The 15,691-nt window shown below is 37.8% G+C and overlaps 2 protein-coding genes across 2 annotated transcripts in view; one reads left to right on the top strand and one right to left on the bottom strand.

Annotated features, from left to right (window-relative positions):
• LOC139947060 (uncharacterized) overlaps positions 1–13,934 on the bottom strand; it is a 35,977-nt gene extending 22,043 nt beyond the window's left edge. The window contains exon 1 of the mRNA XM_071944886.1: positions 13,876–13,934. The gene's annotated coding sequence lies outside the window, so the exon portion shown is untranslated. The remainder of the gene's footprint in view (positions 1–13,875) is intronic.
• The window catches only part of LOC139947061 (uncharacterized), a 98,690-nt gene that overhangs the window by 70,892 nt on the left and 12,107 nt on the right, over positions 1–15,691 (top strand).

Genomic DNA, 15,691 nt, shown 5'->3' with positions numbered 1-15,691 from the left:
ATATTAATCAATTCAGTTCTCCAATTGTTTTTCTCGTTATCGTCATCTGACAGGATTTCCTTTATTCATAATTGGTTATTGATTATGTGAGGCACAATCTGCACAAAAATTGATTTCAACTTTGTGATTCATAACAATTTCAAGGTTGCGTTTATGATGCAAGTATTTCCTCCTAGTTGCCAAAACAAAAATAATATCTAATTTAAAACAAAAGAAGAAAAAAAAAACACATTGATTTATAGAGACTGGTTGTCAGATATCTGAGTAAAGGGATGTTTTTCCCAGATATATGTCAGCTGTCCTGTCAAGGCTGGGGTAATCAGCTAGGCACTACAAAGTACATGCACCAATCATCACAAAGTTGCAAATTGATGTTAATAATCCCCATTGGTAATTACTCCAAAATGTAATGGCCTTTAGCTACCGAGCAACCTCGGTAGTCTAGTTGGTAAGGCACTGCTCTAGAATTGCAAGGGTCGTTGGTTTGAATCCCACCGGAGTAACATGCCTGTGGTTATGTTTTCACAGGACTCGGGGAAAGTACTGAGTATACAGAGCTAACACACATCGGTGTATGGGTAAACAAAATAATAATAATATTCTCACTTCCGGTTGACATTCTTTGTTTACTGTGGTAAAGAATGCGCAAAATATCTGGGCCCAATTTTATAGGGCTGCTTAAGCAAAAATATTTGCTTGAGCAAAAAAATCCTTGCTTAGTAAAACCAGATTACAGGCAAAGACTCCTCTCAATTGTTATGCTAAGTAAACAATAGCTAAATGCCAGTCAAAAGCAATGTATATGGCATGAAATTTCGGCCAGTAACCTGTGTAAAACAAGCAAGCTATTTTCGTGCTTAAGCAATTTTTTTCGCTTAAGCAGCTCTATGAAATTGGCCCCTGGACTACCTGTGTAAGCAAAGGATGCCTAGTCAGTGTAGTACGCACTCGCACAAGCAAAAATTCACTATGTAAGCGCAGAATTCCCTGCTTTCCGTAAGCGCTGATTCTTTGCTTACAGTAAGCAGAGCCATGGAAGTGGGCCCCTGATGTTAGTCTCAGCCAGCACATCACAGCTACTAATGACATGATCTAAAATCTAAAAGCTAATAGACTTACAGATGATAGATATCACATCCCGAGGTTATGGACACTAACGATGATTTAGTATCCAAACTCTTGAGTAGCTTTTCCGCCTGATTATCAGTAATTGTGTTGCCCAAACGTGAAAATGTGTAATTAATGGTAAAAAATAACTAGGCGATGATATCATTTGTGCAGTGTAATGGGTTTAACCGGAAATGTTTGTCACAACTCAAAAGAGAAGAATGGAGTGTTTTTTTTTAGTTTTTTTTTTTAGTTTTAACATTACTCTCTTCTTGTGAGTAAAATACATTTGGAGTTCACTCAAAGCAAGTATCAGCATTCTTCGTACTTGGATGCTTTCACGCTCGCAAGCTTTCAGGCTTTGCACTCGCAAGCTGTCACACTTTGCCTTTATATTTTTAACAGCCTATCACATCTCTGATAAAAACACAACTGTTTGGTCTCAGCGAACGTCTTGAAGTTTAAAAAAGCCTATCACATCTCTGATAAAAACACAACTGTTTGGTCTCAGCGAACGTCTTGAAGTTTAAAAATGAATAAAAAGTTCACCCTTTTCATCAATACCCGAGTGATTTAGCTCAGCTGCTTCTCAACAGAGATAATCTCGGGACGGCCTCGTCTGCAACAATTGATCTCGATAGTGACCCGTAGCAGATTGTTTGTTGAATTCGCATGCCTTTACCAATCAGAGAAATGGAAATGATTGTCTTTATGTGAGCGTGGGATTCGCCGACGGATACTTACTTAATTACAACTTCTAATTTAGGGGACATTTTTTCAATTGAGCATGGGATGGTTCTCCAGCTGACTTGCAAGAGAGTACTTTTGTGATCATTAGAGAATGATGTATTAGAGAATGGCTTCCCATGCCGACGTTGGGCAGTAGGCATACCTATAGATCTTGTCTTTGTACAACAACATTCAAATCTCTTCTCAAAACTTAGCGTACGTCACAGGGTTTTAAAAGGACTAATTTTGTTGTGTCTGTTTTTCTTTTGTTTTGTTGTTAGTTTTACTGCGCCCTGAACACCCAGCAGGGTAGATATGTTCACATTAAAAATCTTTATTATTTCTATTAGTAGTAGTAGTACTTTAGGAAATATGGGGGTGTCACTACAAGCATGCTACAAGTAAAGACGTCGACCAAAACAACATCCAGCCTTGAAAATTTCATTTGTTGAGATTTAAAAGGGTGTTGATACCTTGTTTTGGTCTTTAAACAATTTTTCTTTCTTTCTCTACTACGTGCACAATAATAATAATAAAACAAAATATAAAAAAAAAATCACATTAAAGTGAATTTTTTTAAACTTTTTACTGGTCCAGTAATTTTTTTTTTTTTTTATACAATACCTCAATCTTTTTTTCTTCTTCTCTATAACATGCACAGTAATATTATTTAAAAATAAAATAACAAAATAAACAAAAAATTGAAATTCACATGAAAGTGACAAGTTGTATTCTTTTTTATTTATTGTCACATCTGTTTAATTCTACTGAATGATAGGTGACAATCCAGTGAGGAAAACAAATGGAATCAATTTCCAAATTGTCACTGTTGCGGTTATTGACTCAACAGTGGATACGATTGCACAGGGTTTAATGAAAAAACAATCCCAAGCAAGTATTTTAACAGCTGAGCCCAGCTAGGAGTTTACGAGGCAGTCTCGTAAAAACAGATTTTGCCTAATGAAACGCAGTGTGTGCATATTTATTGTACAATGCTTAGCACTTGTGTCAGTTGGCAATTTTTGGGGTGAAATTATTTTTTTAAAGGCACTGCACACTATTGGTAATTACTCAAAATAAGTGTTTGCACACAAACTTTGGTAACAAGCAATGGGGAGCTGCTGATAGTATAAAACATTGAGAGAATCAGCTCCCTGAGACACAGTGAGAAACGTTTCTCTCTTTTGACCTGAAGCCTTTTATTATGCATCTGAAAGGACACAAATTTGTGCAACTTTAATAATCGGACTCAAATGGTCGTCGAAGTTGCAGGAGAATATTGAAAGAAAAAAAAAACATCCTTGTTGCACAAATTTGTGTGCTTTAAGATCCCTAAAAAAAGAAATCAGGCCAAAAGTGTTCAGTCTGAAATTTCTTCTTCCTCAAAAACTGTGTTACTTCAGAGGGAGCCATTTCTCAAAACTTTGTATACCATCAACAGCTCTCCATTGCTCGTTACCAAGTAAAGACCAAGTAAAGTTTTTGTGCTAACACTTATTTTGAGTAACTACCAATAGTGTCCATGCCTTTAATGTCCGGCCAAACACTTCCAAAGAATCTCAAGTCATGACGGTGTGTCAGGACCGTGTTTAATGACAACTCCGTCTGTCTTTGGGCTATTTAAAGTGCTTAACCCATGTATTATTTTGTTATTGACTCCATGGTTGATCAGTCAACTGCTCTATTTAGGGTGTCGGGGCATGTCGAGGAGGTAATAAGGCGTACTTGCCTACACAGTACTCCAACGCTTAGGATGAGTGAAATCAATTAAAAGAAACATCGGTTCTTTATGCTTGATTACGGGTGGATGAATTTCATCAAGTTGTGCGAAGACATGAGTTGTTATTAAGACCAGGCTAGCTATTCCTCCTACTTAAGTCAAGATTCTGATTTTGTTGCTTTGAAAAAAAAACACACTGAAAAACCCCCAGAAAATTGTGATTAAATAGCCTCCAAATTGCATTAAAGGAACACGTTGCCTTGGATCGGACGAGTTGGTCTATAAAAAGCGTTTGTAACCGTTTTTTATAAAATGCATATGGTTGGAAAGATGTTTTAAAAGTAGAATACAATGATCCACACAAACATGCCTCGAAATTGCATGGTTTTCCTTTTACTGTGCTAACTAACACGGTCGGCCATTTATGGGAGTCAACAATTTGACTCCCATAAATGGCGACCGTGTTAGTCGACGAGGTAAGCGAAAAACCGTGCAATTTCGAGGCATGTTTGTGTGGATAATTGTATTCTACTTTTACAACATCTTTCTACCCATATGCATTTTATAACAAACGGTTACAAACGCTTTTCAAGGACCAACTCGACCGATCCAAGGCAACGTGTTCCTTTAAAGTCAACACATTGTGTACACTGTACATGTAGGTCAGCCGTTGTACTTTTCTCCAAAGGACCAAATATCATGCCCGTTTTTTCTATTTTAGCTTGAGAGTCCAATGTATCCAAAGTTACCACCTGTAATTACCCAGTAAATTAGATCACAGTTACACCTTCTGGTGTCCAAATCACTGTATAAGAACTGTAGATTATTATTAAAGTCTCCTAAACACATTCACTATGCAGAAATTGAAGTTATGTGATAGAAAGTGCACTATAATAGCACACCGTCCCAGATTGGAATTTGAAAAAGTAAATTCATCCGCATTCTCTTTGTACTTAAGAAACACACCATGCGACGAGCCTGTTTAAAAAAGCAATTAATTACAGTTACAGATTGTAATGCATCCATGGATGTAAATTGCACTAAGCGCATCAACAGAGGTGTTAAGATATATCACTTACATCGTTGGTATTTAGGAAATGAAACTTAATTCCCGTCCAGTGGTTTTTAATAAACCCACTGGAAGTGATGGATTGTTACAATTTAGAGAACAACACATGGATTTGGTCATGTTTTTACAATTGTGGCAACCAAAATTAGCAACTAGTGATTTTGGAGTGTTCACTTCAAGGAACACGTTGCCTTGGATCGGACGAGTTGGTCTATAAAAAAGCGTTTGTAACCGTTTGTTATAAAATGTATATGGTTGGAAAGATCTTTTAAAAGTAGAATACAATGATCCACACAAGTTTGCCTCGAAATTGCGTGGTTTTCCTTTTACTGTGCGAACTAACACGGTCCGCCATTTATGGGAGTCAAAATTTTGACCCCCATAAATGGCCGACTGTGTTAGTAGACGAGGTAAAAGGAAAACCGTACAATTTCGAGGCATGTTTGTGTGGATCATTGTATTCTACTTTTACAGCATCTTTCTACCTATATATATTTTATAACAAACGCTTTTCAAAGACCAACTCGACTGATCCAAGGCAACGTGTTCCTTTAAAGGGAAGGTACACTGTTGGTAATTGTCAAAGACCAGTCTACTCACTAGGTGTATGCCAATATAAGCATACAATAACAAGCCTGTGAAAGTTTGAGCTAAATTGGTCATCGAAGTTGCGAGAAAATGTCGAGAGACAAAACACCCTTGTTGGACGAATTTGAGTACTTTCAGATAGGAATTATAAAAGACTTCTGGCTAGAAGTCTTTTATTATTTTAGTGAGAAATTACATGAACCTTTTTTCTCAAAATCTTGGCTTAATTACCTCTTTCTCGAAATCTATGCTACTTCGGAGGGAGCCGTTTCTCACAATGTTTTATACTATCAATAGCTCTCCAATGCTCGTTACCAAGTCATTTTTTAAGTTAATATTTGTTTTGAGTAATTACCAAACGTGTACCTTCCCTTTCAGTTTTGCAAAAGGTACTTCTAAGTTCTATACTCTAAAATCTTAAAGTCACCTGGAAATAGAATTTTGTTTTCTTTCAAACATAAGAGTATATGCTTACGAACAATAAAACAATTTTGTTAGTAACTGTTTGTCACGATTTATATGTTTAAAAAATAGATAAAGTTGTTTGGGGGGCTGACTCCGCCTACCCCTTTTGTGACGTCAATCAGACTTTGCCTGCAATGCGTATAGTAAACACACGTGCAAAGTACATGTACGTCCAAGTCGTGAGTTGGTACGTTTCAAAAAGTGTTTTTCTGCATTCAGCAGCAATACAACTGGTCGGCATTGCCGGAAAAAAACAAAAAAAATCTTTTTTTTTGAAACGTACAAACTCACGAATTGGTCCGTACATGTACTTTGCAATTATGTTTACTCTACGCATTACAAGCAAAGTCTGCCTCGATTGACGTCACGAACAGCGCCCTCTCGGGTCGGGGTCTACTCTTAAATTTGTAAATAACATAAGAACTGATTTTTTAAAACCTTAGTTAACTGTTTATTCACATTCCACTCATCAAAACACATATATTAGTGGCAAAAGCTTTATTTTGAAAAAATACCACTTCCAGGTGACTTTAAAGTATATATGAAATACTTGTGAATGGGCACCATGGACAATACCAGGCATGAGTCAAACAGACATCAATGTGGGCAAGGGTGGTAGGGGTGGGCCTCCGCTTACCCGCCCATGTCAAGATCGAAGGATAGGCCTATGGCACGTAAATAAACTCAGGAAAGTACCAGAATTCAAAGAACAAAAATTATGTTGAGTTAAACTCAGCTGTCATCTACATGTAGCAATCCCCCATATACCCCGTTTTTAACAGGCGGAAAGGCAAGTGTACATTGGGTATTACCCACAAACAAGTGTGGGTTGAATAACCATGTACCGGTAATTGTTTATTTTTTCCCCCCAAATTTTTTAAAATAGACTTCCTCTAAAACATGTTATTTAAGTTCCTAAACATTGTGATGAGTGAATACATCTCTGCCTGTATTGAATGAGTCACTTGTTTTTCTGGGGCTCGGTAAAAAAAAGTGTATTGATTTTAGGAGGTTGTTCTCCTTCTTCATCTTCCACTCTCATGGCAAATTAATAATAAACTATGTAGGTGGATAAAAAATAAGAACCATTTATTGGATTACAGTATATTGTTATAATTCATTGTCATTTCTGTTGCTCTTCATCAGATGGTTTGTTATGTTCTAAAGGCACATAGACGCTGTTGGTAATTACTCAAAATAATGATTGGCATTTAAAACCTTACTTGGTGACAAGTCATGGGGAGAGGTTGATAGTAAAAAAAAAACATTGTGAGAAACGGCTCCTTCTGAAGTGACGTAGTTTTTGAGAAAGAAGTAATTTTCGCGAATTTGATGGTTCAGTGTAAAATTTGAGAGTGTTGTGAGTCTCTGTCAGAGTGATTCTAGTCATAACTTATTTATTTATTTATTTTTGTTTATTTTAATTCTTCGGTCAATACAATTAAAACAAGCACAGGCTGTCCAGGGAAGGGCAAAAAAAAAAAGAAGAAAAAAAAAAAATGTCATCAAAAAAGATGTGCTCTCCCAGACCTAATTTCATGGATTCTTGACTTGTTTCCCTCTATACTAAGCGACCATGTATCATCATCATCAAGGCTTGACTTCATTAGTTTGAGGATCGTGGGTCTACATGTACACGTAGTTCACAAAGCCTGCAATAGGCAGAATATTCTTTAGTCTGATAGCGGATTATTTTGCCGATGGAAAAGTACAACAAAAATTGTGATTAAATAGACTGAAAGTCTGATTAAGGGTTTGGGTACGTTTTGTATGACGCAAAACACAATATCCACAGATTTACATTAAACTTGGATAGTTTGAACATAATGATGGTAGATAGCTTCCCGTAAAATTCTACTTGCATAAGGTGCTGTAGTTAGTTTTTGAGAAATGAGTAAAACAATGTTACAAACATGTTCGTCTCGGTTAACGGTTGTATGGCTTCTGACTGGCACCCCCGAACTAAGCTATTAACAAAATAGGGACACTGCCAATATAGGGCTAGATAGCTCAGGTGGTAGAGCGCCGGCACAATTATCCGTAGGTCGTTGGTTCAAATCTCACTCTAGTTAATTGTTTGTTCAACCCCAAAAATCATTTGAAATAATTATCCAGTCAGTTCCCCTTGTGGATTATATTGAAAATTATTTTAGCATAAAAAAACGTGGTTACCAGTACTGGTAATTAAATAATGAAAGAAAAAAAACCCTGATGACTGAGAAAAGGGCTTTATGCCAAATATTATTTTCTGTTCAAACTAATGGTTTGGTAACTGAATCACGAAAAGCTGTCTGACAATTATGTATCTTTGTTCCAACGCCTCGAGTACCTTGTTTGTCGAAACTTGCTTGAAACTTGCGCTGTATAAGACCCAGTTATTATTAAATGAAGCGATGAGTGTTTCAATATATACCTAAAACTAACAAATTTTCACCAACAGAGGCATTATGCATCAGTACAATAGTTACTCATATAACAATCTGATAATTTATAAATTTAGTTATATGAGCATTTTCTGAAAGCACAGTCAGACTTGAGAATTAATTTTGTGGGATTACAATTGCTTTTGTTTAAAGGAACACGTTGCCTTGGATCGGTCGAGTTGGTCTTTGAAAAGCGTCCTGTGACCGTTTGTTATAAAATTGATATGGTTAGAAAGATGTTGTAAAAGTAGAATACAATGATCTACACAAATATGCCTCGAAATTGCGTGGTTTTTCTTTTACCTCGTCGACAAACACGGTCGGCCATTTATGGGAGTCAAATTTTTGACTCCCATAAATGGCCGACCGTGTTAGCTCGCGAAGTAAAAGGAAAACCGTGCAATTTTGAGTGATACTTGTGTGGATCATTATATTCTACTTTTAAAACATCTTTCTAACCATATGCATTTCATAACAAACGGTTTCAAACGCTTTTTATAGACCAACTCGTCCGATCCAAGGCAACGTGTTCCTTTAATATTGAGATTCGCCTTTGAGTCTCAATAAGAGCATATACGTGCCCCCCCCCCGCCCTCCCCTTCCACCATGCACACACCGCTTGCATACATGATATTTATTTATTCCAAACATTTTCAAACGCTTTTTTACAACCCAAAGCACCCAATCTGAAGATGGACATCACAGCTTGTAACAAGTATTGACTTTACAATTATACACCACAAGGGAAACTGACTGGGTAAATTCTTAATGATTTGGTGTTAACTACACTAGAGTGGGACTCGAACCAATGACCTCCGGATTAACGTGCCGACACTTTACCAACTGAGCTGTTTATACATTGTAGCCCTTTGTATGAAATCTGATCAAACTTCGTAGTTACATTTGTACTTAATAATAACTTGTTGTTGCTTAAAAAAAAATCATTTGTTTAGTATTGACAAATACCTTTCAGAAGTGTAAAGTTTCGAGACTCCATCTGGTGGAAAAATACATCAACTCTGCTCCATACGTCTACTCTGCCTTAGGGAGCCGCAGAGGCCCACTTTAATATACACTTTAATATACACTTCTTTCATTGAACTGATGAGCGTATAATGTGATGGATGAATTTGATACAGCGATGCTGTATTAACCCTTGATTTAAAGCTCTGAGGCCTGTAGTTAAACCATGATTATAGCCTGTTAAATTTGTAGATTCGAAACTATTGGTTTGTGGTCAGTGTGTACCATCTGCCTTACAAGTGATACAAATATTACGCCTCTCTTAATATTTATGCATGAGTACGTCACAATTCTAACCCAAAACGATGCCACCAGCACCGTCTCGGGCATCAGCAGCCACACAACAATGGAAACTTAATACAATTTGGGCTGGTTAAGCTTACAGGCTTTTTGAAATTCAGGACCAGGGGCCATTTTCATAGAGCTACTAAAATAGCTCGCTTGTTTTTCACATGTTACTTGCAGAAATGTCATGCCATATATATTGCTTGTGACTGGTATTTATCTCTTGTTTACTTAGCATAACAATTGAGTGGAGTCTTGGCCGGTAATCTGATTTTACTAAGCAAGGATTTTTTTGCTTAAGCAAAATTTTGTGCTTAAAGGAACACGTTGCCTTGGATCGGACGAGTTGGTCAAAACAAAAGCGTTTTTAACCGTTTTTTATATAATAATAATGCATATGGTTGAAAAGATGTTTTAAAAGTAACATACAATGATCCACACAAGTTTGCCTCGAAATTGCGTGGTTTTCCTTCTACTGTGCGAACTATCACCGTTGGCCATTTATGGGAGTCAAAATTTTGACCCCCATAAATGGCCGACGTGTTAGTCGACGAGGTAAAAGGAAAACCACGCAATTTCGAGGCATGTTTGTGTGGATCATTGTATTCTACTTTTACAACATCTTTCTACCCATATGCATTTTATAAAAAACGGTTACAAACGTTTTTCAAAGACCAACTCGACCGATCCAAGGCAACGTGTTCCTTTAAGCAGCTTTATGAAATTTGGCCCTGGTCTTTACATTGGTGCCCCTTCATTAGTTTCCCTTGACCAAGATTTTGTAATGGAAGGCCTCTTGCAAGATGTAAATGGCCTTCCCCTCTCGAAGACAAAATTCCATGCCTGAAGTATAATGTGTAAAAGCACTTCCTTACTTTTTTAAATATTTTTTTAAAAGCCATTGGACACTTCCGGTAAACAGTATTGTCTAAGTCCCACACTTCGTGTATCACAAATTGTATAAATAAAATAACAAACCTGTGAATATTTAGGCTCAATCGGTCATCGGAGTCGGGAGAAAATAACGGGAAAACCCACCCTTGGTTTCCGCACGCTTCGCCGTGTCATGACATGTGTTTAAAATAAATCCGTAATTCTCGCTATCGAGAATTGATATTGTTTTAATGTTTTCTCAAAAAGTAAAGCATTTCATGGAATAATATTTCAAGATAAGTCTTTACCTTCTGTAACCCCTGCAAATTATTTGTAAATCTGTGAACTTTTTTTTTTCTTTTTCTTTTTCCGTACCGAAAGTGTCCAATGGCTTTAAGGAGTAAATTCACTAATTGATATTACGCTTGTTGTTTTGATTCGGCTCAGTGAGTATATGCACTTCTAGGGTCGGGGTGATGTTTGAAGTCGTTTTACACGTGTCATCCATTAGTAGGTTACACACCACGGAGGGATTTCAATGCCTCCGTGGTTAAAGGGATGACATGGGGAAGTGAATGGCGTCACGCCGTGAGCGAGTAGAGACGGGTGGGGGGGGGGGGGGGGGGGGTGACGACCGTACCTTCACGGTCTGTGATTCCAACAGGAAGGGATTCCTGGATCTTAATGCATTGCATTGGTGGATTGTGGTTGCACTTTAAGTACATAAAATCTCTTAAAACCTGACATTTAAAGCCAGTGGACACTATTGGTTATTACTCAAAATAATCATTATTAGCATTAACCTTACCTGGTAACGAGTAATGGGGAGCTGTTGATATTATAAAACATTGTGAGAAACGGCTCCCTCTGAAGTAACGTAGTTTTCGAGAATGAAGTAATTTTCCACGAATTTGATTTTGAGACCTCAGATTTAGAATTTGAAGTGTCGAAATCAAGCATCTGAAAGCACACAACTTCGTGTGACAATGGTGCCTTTTTCTTCTTTCATTATTATCTCGCAACTTCAACGACCAATTGAGCTAACATTTTCACAGGTTTGTTATTTTATGCATATGTTGACATACACTAAGTGAGATGACTGGTCTTTGACAATTACCAATAGTGTCCAGTGTCTTTAAGTAAAAAAAATATCTTTCTTGACGTATATGAAGACTGCAGTTCTTTGTGTGTTACTTTTATAGTTTTCTTCAACCAAAAACCAACTCTTTTTCAAAGACAATAGCACACAATGATCTCAATATTTGAAATGGCTGTTATTTCATGTGAGCTTCAGATATAAATACACTGAACACCTTTGGTAATTGTCAAAGACCAGTATTTTAACTTGGTGTATGTCAACATATCCACAAAATGACAAACCTGTGAAAACTTGAACTCAATTGGTCGACGAAGTTGCGACGTAATAATGGAGTAAAAAAAATCCCTGTCACACAATGTTGTGTGCTTTCAGATGCTTGATTTCGAGACCTCACGCGTGAGGCCTCGAAATCAATTAAAATATTTTACTGAGAAACTACTTCTTTCTCAAAAACTTCGTTAGTTTAGAGGGAGCCGTTTCTCACAATGTTTTATACTATCAACAGCTCTCCATTGTTCGTTATCAAGTAAGTTTTTATGCTAAACATTATTTTGAGTATTTACCAATAGTGTCCAGAGCCTTTAATACCATTGTACTATTTTAAGCACTAGTCTGCCACAACAATCTAGTGAAGAAGGATAAAATGAAAAGGTGCTTCCTTTTTTCCTTTTCCCTAAGTCTGGAAAACATTTCAGCTCAGTGGGCCCCACTATTATTATTTCAACGCAACTTCATCAACCTTGAGTTCAAATTTTCACAGGTTTGTTATTTTGTGCACATGTTGAGATACACCAAATGAGGAGACTGGTCTTTGACAAATACCAAATGTATCCAGTGTCTTTGAAAGAGTATGCCTTCATGAAATATGGAAATAAAAAATGTACAACTGAATTAAGTTAACGGACAAATACAGTCATCATCCAAGATTTATAAATTACTTCATCCCCATCGCTGCAATTGTATCATTTTATAAACACATGTACTTGGCACTGATAGATGGTTAGCATTAACTGAACACTAAGGTCACACACATCATCAGCGCTTAGCGAAGTCCAGAACTGACTAGACCAGTCAACTGTCGAGGAGACTTTCTCTGTCTCTCTCGTTAAAGCATGAGATGCAAGCAGACCCCTTGATCAAGTTGTGTAGTAATTCAATTGTTTGTAAGCCCAGCTTGGGTCCCGGTTTGCCCCATGCCGGCATTTGATCATGTCCGACCTGGATTGTAATATCCACGACCGTACGGAATGTGGTACTGCATATAGCTTTACAGGAGCAGAGACTTAAGACCGTTTTACTTTGCGGGGAAGTGATCCCGGCGAGATCAAAACATTACGAGGGATCTCTGTTCCCGACTATTGATTTCAATGTTGTAGCCATTTTTAGTGAACTAAATGTCACGGCTTGTTTGTCTTTGTTACTATAAGAGTGATTTCTGTACCCCCTCTCTCTATGTATATAAGTGTTTTCCCAGAAGTTGTGTTGGTGAGATTTTGATAAGTCGATTAAATTTGTCCCAAGTCCCTTGTTTCAAAACACTCAATTAATGGTTAATTACTTTGACATGTATCGGTGTATGGTGATTGAATGACACTGACTGTAATTTTGACGAATCCGTGGTTTCTCTGGGGGTCAGTCTGAGTTTTGTTAGAGGGGAAAATGGTATTTTGTTTTTGGTGCTCTGCGGTTGAGCATCATAGTGTTTGCTGGTCTTTAAAGGCAGTGGACACTATTGGTAATTGTCAAAGACTACCCTTCACAGTTGGTGTATCTCAACATATGCATAAAATAACAAACCTGTGAAAGTTTGAGATCAATCGGTTATCGAAGTTGCGAGATAATAATGAAAGAAAAATAACCCTTGTCACACGAAGTTGTGTGCATTTAGATGGTTGATTTCGAGACCTCAATTTCTAAATCTGGGGTCTCGAAATCAAATTCGTGGAAAATTACTTCTTTCTCGAAACTATGGCACTTCAGAGGGAGCCGTTTCTCTCAATGTTTTATACCATCAACCTCTCCCCATTACTCGTCTCCAAGAAAGGTTTTATGCCAATAATTATTTTGAGTAATTACCAATAGTGTCCACTGTCTTTAAACTGTGGTGCAGATAATGTTTGCTGTTTTGTTTTATTAATCGTTTGCTCCGCTGTACACAAATCTCTGATTTGTCAAGCCAGATACTTCATGCAGGGAGGCAACGATGGTGATTGCCTCCATGCCCCCTGGTCATCATTGCCTTGGTAACCTTGAAATGCTGCAGTAGAATATGTACAGTTTCCTTATAAGGTGCCCTTTGCCAAGGAGAAAATGCCTTGGTGCCCTTGCCCTTTCAAAAACAAAGCATACAGGCCTGATTTTTTTTTTACATTCTGATGACTTCGGTAGTTATCAAATCCAATTGATGGAAAGGTCATCAACTTTTGTAAAGTGTCCGACTTATTTACAAATTAAAAACAAACTTAAAAAAAATTAGACCACGATTGTGCCTTACCTCATACGATTCTTGGCTGCCAGGAATTAATCCATTTGCGACGGCGAGGAAATCATTTAATAAAGTCTTTTTTCGCAAGTCCAGATTTACTCTTTGACGAGTCGGGAGGTATCGTCACTGTACCGAAGATGATAAGGATGATAATGATGATGATGATGATGATGACAGTCGAAGTTGTTCCTCCACCTCCTCCACCTCGTTAACTTTATAATGAGACTCGAGCCTCCCCCACGCTGGCTTATCAACGTCAGACGTCGTCGTCATACGGTTTACCATTACCTCCACTCGGTACCAACACCAATGTCCTACACTGTGCATTGTATCGCGATGTTATATTATTTCCGTGCTTTGCTTTGGCGGAGAGAGTGTGCTAACCATTTTCCCTGGACCACTGTTTTTATTCTTCTGTCTTCCGCGCTCTGTCCCACTCTCTCTTGCTCTCTCTCTCCCTCCACACTACTTCACTGAATCAGGTTCTCGATTCTTCCATTGGGTCTTGGAGGGGGTTGCCATTGCATCATTGAGGGGGTCGATTGTAATTGGTTCTTGCTGAGTGAATGTGTTACCACTGTATACCTAATTGAGACGGACAGTAAAGACTTGGGAAAATCGTGTCGTGAGACAGAGGGTGTTCCAATCGTTGACCTTTGCTTATTTTGTTTGTATACTTTTTTTCTTTCTTTTTTTTGGGGGGAAAATGTCATTCTTTCATTGAATTATCCCAACTGCCATGCTTGCAAGCTGATGGATTGGTAGAGGGAGTCACAAACACTCATGCATTATTCATACATTTATGCAAATGAGCATCTATTCCACCCGGCAGTTTTGTTTTACAGCTGTGCACCATGTGTGTGCAGAACTGCAAGGCCACCCCTGTACCAACCACATAAAACTAGCAGCTTCCTCTATCGTTATACACTCACCATATTACAGTTTAACGCGGTACCCCCCCCCCCCCCCTCCCCAACATCACCAGCAGACCAGCCGGGTACGCAGCCCCCCCCCCCCCACCCCCACTGGTGCCGTCATTGGTGTGAACTGAAAACAAAAGACTGTTTTGACGCAATATCCTCGTCTGACGACACACACTGAGAGTCCACGCTTCTGTCCTTGAGTTACCCTAAGGCCCCCCTCGCTCTATGTCGTCGCTGTTTTGCATATAAGTGGGCCCGGCTTTTGTTAGGGCTAAGTTTGGATAACGTATGGTGTCTAAGTAATCAATTGGATTATATGAATACAGCCCGAGGTTATGAATATGATTTTTTAATAGAGAGTTCACAGTAGAACAGAAATTATGCTTTGGAAAGAGAGTGATAATTCCCTCGCTATCATCTGTCGTTCTTTATTAATAATAATATTAATAATATGATGATGATAATAATAATACCAACAAAGATATATTGAGTGCACATACACCAAATATGACGAAAGGCAAAGTAAACCTTTGGTTTTTGCAACCGTTCAATTGTTTTAATCCCAGATAAATGTAGATATGTACACAATAAAAACTACTAAAAATTAATTTCCAAATAGTTGTCGCGTTACGAGGTAACACTTCTCAAATTTTGGGCCATAACAACTTGTATCTTTCTACCTAACCACAATACTTCTGAAAATGCTTTTTCGAAAGCTGCTGAGTGATAGGCTTCTAAACAAATGTTTTGATTGCCATTATTTTTTAAGAATGATACCAAACTTATAACTACTGTTGGTAACCACTCATAAAATGAATGGCTCTAAAATGTTTGCTAGACAAGTAGAAGTACAGCAGCAATCATACAACATTCGATAGTATAAAGTATTTTCAATTGTGCTA

Source organism: Asterias amurensis, chromosome 14, assembly GCF_032118995.1.
Source record: "Asterias amurensis chromosome 14, ASM3211899v1".
NCBI lineage: Eukaryota > Metazoa > Echinodermata > Asteroidea > Forcipulatida > Asteriidae > Asterias > Asterias amurensis.
The sequence above is the reverse complement of the archived record's forward strand: the minus strand, read 5'-3'. Positions and strand labels throughout refer to the sequence as shown.